The sequence below is a fragment of the Coregonus clupeaformis genome, chromosome 16, assembly GCF_020615455.1.
Source record: "Coregonus clupeaformis isolate EN_2021a chromosome 16, ASM2061545v1, whole genome shotgun sequence".
Taxonomy (NCBI): domain Eukaryota; kingdom Metazoa; phylum Chordata; class Actinopteri; order Salmoniformes; family Salmonidae; genus Coregonus; species Coregonus clupeaformis.
In genome coordinates this window covers 58,433,721-58,439,493 of record NC_059207.1, presented here as the reverse complement: position 1 = coordinate 58,439,493, position 5,773 = coordinate 58,433,721, and the positions used below count along the sequence as shown (strand labels likewise).

At 43.8% G+C, this 5,773-nt stretch overlaps 1 long non-coding RNA gene across 1 annotated transcript; it reads right to left on the bottom strand.

Annotated features, from left to right (window-relative positions):
- Nucleotides 1-205: 205 nt before the first annotated feature.
- LOC121584592 lies at nt 206-2,122 on the bottom strand. The gene is made up of 3 exons (XR_006003741.2): nt 1,431-2,122; nt 1,173-1,257; nt 206-486 (listed from the first exon to the last, which is right to left on the bottom strand). It is a non-coding gene; the product is annotated as an uncharacterized LOC121584592 (long non-coding RNA).
- Nucleotides 2,123-5,773: the final 3,651 nt, after the last annotated feature.

The following is a 5,773-nucleotide window of genomic DNA, read 5'->3' as shown; positions in this document are numbered from 1 at the left end:
TTCTCTCCCTACTTGTATGTAGTAACCTCAGCCTGTCATGGTGGAGTGACTAGTAGGGAGAGGGAGGATAATGCTGAATTGTGATTTCTGACCTGTGCTGAGGTGGTCATTGAGGACACTTTTAATCTGATCCAGTTCATGCAGATCGGACGACCTACAGAAGACCATGCAAACACTGACCTATTCTCTCCCTACTTGTATGTAGTAACCTCAGCCTGTCATGGTGGAGTGACTAGTAGGGAGAGGGAGGATAATGCTGAATTGTGATTTCTGACCTGTGCTGAGGTGGTCATTGAGGACACTTTTAATCTGATCCAGTTCATGCAGATCGGACGACTCCAGGAGCGGGAGGAGGTCGCTCACATTCGGCTGCTCCTTTGCCATGGTGCTGCTGGAAGGCAGATGCCTATGAGACTGTCCCCCCTCTCAAGATAAAGCCAGCCAGCAACCTGCTGTGCTGTCGTAATGGGGTGGCCACGGCAGGCACTGTGGACACCAAAGAAAATGTGGTCAAGCTAAAAATCCAATAATTCATACAGCTGTGCAGTTAGATACACATCAAGAATATTAATAGGAACATAACTTACATCATATGACCATTGACCACCATCTAGTTACTGTCAATAATTGTTATTATGCCAAGTCTGCCTTTTTATGTAATGTTTAGCTACAACAGAAAGAATGCCAATTGCCAAATTCGTGATCAGTGGTGCCTGCCTGGTGGAAGTGAGCGCGTGTGGTTAGTTAGCCAACTGTGAATCCTAGCTTGCTAGCTAACGTTAGTTACATTGGTTGGGGGGAGTTGAGTAGCCGCCACATTACTTGTGTCAACATATTTCTAAATTATTACCATTGCAACATACTAAAGAAATATTGCAATGAATCGAGAAGAATTAGCTAATGAAAGGCAGCTGACGTTACGGCACAAACTTGATTGAACGCTGCCCCAAAATGTTAGCTAACTATAGCTAGGCTAGCTAGTTGGCTAGCTAACGTTAACTGTTACCAGTAGCTAATACTGTACTGACAAACTCGATTAGTTCATCAAGGATTTTGCGGGGAATTATTTATTTTAATTCAAATCTGTACCAACAAAGTAGAGATTTTAGACTACAATATTTGTCACGGCGTAAAACAACACTGAGGTAAATGCATTGAATACGTTTTATTACCTTCTACACTTGTTGTTCTCCACAGGGCGCAGCCATATTGAGCAACCGAGAAGCCCCTCCCTCTCCTGAAATCCTACGCAGCACCCTGGAAAAATATTCCACAGCTGTCAACTTCAATTCCGAGTCCCACTGAATTCCGACCTTCAAATCTGGCACGAAAGTTATAATGCATACCATTCCTTTTTATTTTACAACAATGAACCTTTCATTTAATATAATTGCGCTACGTTTACTATGGTGTTGTTGCAGGGGGTCTACCTTGTTGGTTGAGAGGCAAATCGGATTTCTCGTGACTAACAAGTTTGTCTGCGCAAGCGTTCTATGCACGAGGGCAAACTGCTGTACACCTATCCATTCCACGCAGTAGGCCTACCAACAAAGATTCCAATTCTAATGCGGTACCACTACCAACAGTGACTGTAAATGGTGCTACGGTATATCACTGTTGAATTATCATTGCTCAGAAGTCGCACTTACGTTTTGTTGCTTGCAATGGTGAATTTGTGGAAGTAAGTAAAAAACGAATGATTGAGTTGCCTAGGCCTGCATACTAGCCTACAAGAGTGGTAACCTGCTGATGTAAACGTTGGCACATTTGGGGAGCTGACACAAGCTTTGTGGTCTCAGGCAAGGTTACTCACCTCGCAGTGTGGTCCATCGAACCAAAGCATTTTGATCTCGCCTTTTAACAAACCTAATGCAATGGTCAATCTTAGCGATGGCGCTATAGGTTTGGGGGTGTGTCGGAAATGTTTTAGCGATTTTTCACAACCAGAATTATGGGCGCAAAAGGGCTGGGTTACCGGAGAGCCAAGTCTAGGTCCAAAAGGCTCCTTAACAGATTCTATCCCCAAGCCATAAAACTGCTGAACAAATAATCAAATGGCCACCGGGACTATTTGCATTGACAACCACCCTCCATTGTTTTTGCACTGCTGCTACTCGCTGTTTATTATTACATTTTACATTTTAGTCATTTAGCAGACGCTCTTATCCAGAGCGACTTACAGTTAGTGAGTGCATACATTTTAATACTGGCCCCCCGTGGGAAACAATCCCACAACCCTGGCGTTGCAAGCGTCATGCTCTACCAACTGAGCTACAGGGGACTATGTATAGTCACTTTACCCCTACCGACATGTACAAATTACCTCGACTAACCTATGCCCCCCGCACATTGACTCGGTATGGTACCGGTACCCCCTGTATATAGCCTTGTTATTGTTATTTTATTTTTTTCTTATTTTTTCACTTACCTTTTTAGTAAATATTTTCTTTAAACTGCGTTGTTGGTTAAGGGCTTGTAAGTAAGCATTTCACGGTAAGGTCTACACCTGTTGTATTCGGTGCATGTGAAAAAATAAAATGTATTTGATTTTGATGAATAAACAAGTTATAGGTGTGTCGAGGATTGATCCCTCACTGGTCAATCAGAACATGCTCTATGGCTAAATATGTGGTTGCTTCAAGTTATGTATTGCATTTTGATCAACTCCAATTAGAATGTTAGTCCGTTATAGCCTAGTTTGTTAAACAGAAACAAAATAACAAAATGTAGACCTATCCCATATTTGCTAAGAATGTTGAACATGTTTGCAGTCCACATTGTAATAAGTAATTGCATGGCTTCAATGTGGAAATATATTGTTAAACATATGATTCACAATGATATAGGCCTACTGTAAAATGCATTGTCTGAGCCATGGACATGCCAAACATTGTCAATAAACAAAATTAAAGACATCAATCGACAGTGAATAATTTGAATTAAACAAAGCAACTTGCTTTAAATAAGCTATGTCTAAATACAGTTACGGGCACTATAATTGCTCCCCGTGGGCATATAATATTAGTGCCTTCAGAAAGTATTCACAACCCTTTTCTTTTTCCACATTTTGTTGTGTTACAAAGTGGAATTCAAATGGATTAAATTGTTATTTTTTGTCAATGATCTATACAAAATACTCTGTCAAAGTGGAAGAAAAACTTGAACATTAAAAAAATTAATATCTTGATTAGATAAGTATTCAAGCCCCTGAGTCAATACATGTTAGAATAACCTTTGGCAGTGATTACAGCTGTGAGTCTTTCTGGGTAAGTCTCGTAAGAGCTTTGCACACTTGGATTGTACAATATTTGCACATTAATCTTTTTTTAAAATCTTCAAGCTTTGTCAAGTTGGTTGTTGATCTTTGTTAGACAGCCATTTTAAAATCTTGCCGCTTGTATCTTTGGCATGTGGGAACAGCAGACTGGGAAAGGGAGAGCTGGTCTGCGCATGCTCTGAGGACGCGGCTAGGGATGCCGTCTGGGCCGGCAGCCTTGCGGGGGTTAACATGCTTAAATGTCTTAATCACGTCGGCCACGGAGAAGGAGAGGCCACAGTCCTTGGTAGTGGGCCTCGTCAGTGGCACTGTGTTATCCTCAAAGCGGGCGAAGAAGGTGTTTAGCTTGTCTGGAAGCGTCAGTGTCGGCGACGTGGCTGGTTTTCCTTTTGTAGTCCGTGATTGTCTGTAAACCCTGCCACCTACGTCTCGTGTTTGAGCCGTTGAATTCGACTCCACTTTGTCTCTATACTGATGTTTTGCCAGTTTGATTGCCTTGCAGAGTGAGTAGCTACACTGTTTGTATTCTGCCATATTCCCAGTCACCTTGCCATGGTTGAATGCGGTGGTTCGCACTTTCAGATTGGCGCGAATGCTGCCATCTATCCACGGTTTCTGGTTAGGGTAGGTTTTAATAGTCACCGTGGGTGCAACATCACCTATACACTTCCTGATAAACTTAGTCACCGTTTCAGTGTATTCGTCTAAATTATTTTCGGAAGCTACCCTGAACATATCCCAGTCTGCGTGATCAAAACAATCTTGAAGCGTGGATTCCGATTGGTCAGACCAGCGTTGAATAGTCCTTAGCACGGGTATTTCCTTTTGAGTTTCTGCCTATAGGAAGGGAGGAGCAAAATGGAGTCGTGGTCAGATTTTCCGAAAGGAGGGTGGGGGAGGGCCTTATAACCATCCCGGAAGTTCGAATAGCAATGGTCGACGGACTTTGGCAGCGCGAGTACAACAGTCAATATGTTGATAGAACTTCGGCAGCCTAGTCCTCAAATTTGCTTTGTTAAAATCCCTGGCTACAATATATGCAGCCTCAGGATATGTGGTTTCCAGTTTGCATAAAGTCCAGTGAAGTTCTTTAAGGGCCGTCGTGGTATCGGCTTGAGGGGGGATATACACGGCCGTGACTATAACCGAAGAAAATTATCTTGGGAGATAATACGGTCGGCATTTGAAACATGTAGTAATCATGGTCGAATTACTGACCGGTGGGCCCCCATTTCATTTTGTTAGTCACTCTCACTCAGATATCATATTAAAAACTGCAAACATTTCTCTCCACCCTATGGCAAAATGTGTAGAATTGCAGCAAACTTGCTTTAAAACGGCAACATTTTCTCTACGCCCAATGGCAAAATGTGTAGAATTGCAGGAAATTCAAACTTTTTTGAATTTCTGAGACATGTCACTTAGGGCAACCAAAAGCCTAGGGCCGGCTCTGACGGCATGTGAGGGGGTATGTGGGTATGCAGACCTGTGAGCCACTGCGGCCCCTCATGATGAGTTCAGATTTTTTGTGGATCCCACCCCATCAAAGTTGCCCATCCCTGCCTGAGTCCCCCTCCCCCCCCTGAATTGAACCACTTCTGTCACAGGTCTTGGCAAGGTTATTCAGCAAGGAAGCATAACTCTAGATAGTGTATCTTCGATAATATTTTGGCATTAGCGGGTCCACTCCTTAGCAAGCTAAACTAACTACAAGAACGAGGAGACGGTAGCTCAAGTTGAACCAGCGAACCAGATTTTAATGCCCTCGAATGACCGGCTAACAGCAGGTTAGGATGGCTGCCCAAAACAATAAAAGCATCTGGCTAATCTTAACTTGGTGGAACTCAGGAGAAGTTATTGTGGTCCATCCAGTCTCGGTCTGACTCGCTCTCGCTCTGACACCCCTCAACCCCCAATACTAGTACCCTATCAGCTATCTGAACTAGGAGCAACTCCTCCCCCCATACTTTCCCCATGAGCCCGCTACATGACAGAGCAAGAGGGTCGCTACAATATGTAAGTCTGTTTGTCCTCACCTTTCCACGTAAGATAAGATGTATTTTATTGTCCATTAACTTGCAGAGAACCGACATTTGTCTTTATGCAACCCAACCCTCCCCGAGACACACACACACACACCGAGCTGGAGCAATTGTAGGGGGTTAAGTGCCTCGCTCAAGGGTACAACGGCAGGCAATGGTATCCAGCAGCCCTCCAGTTGCCGGCTCACTCCGCACCAGAATATTTCATCTGAGCTGAGATTCGAACCTTCTCCAAACACTAGGCTATCTGCTGCCCCGTGCCCCTGTCCCTGATCCATTGACGGAAACAAGCAACTTAAACGTGCTGCATGGTCTATACAACGTCTGCATTGGCCGTGCAGGATTTACGCTGATATGGCCTCTGCAGAAGTCAGGGCATTCATACATCTTGCACTTCGCCGAGCAGCGCTGAGCTGTTGTGAAGGAAGTTGTCTAGGAAGTGAGTTTGTGTTTA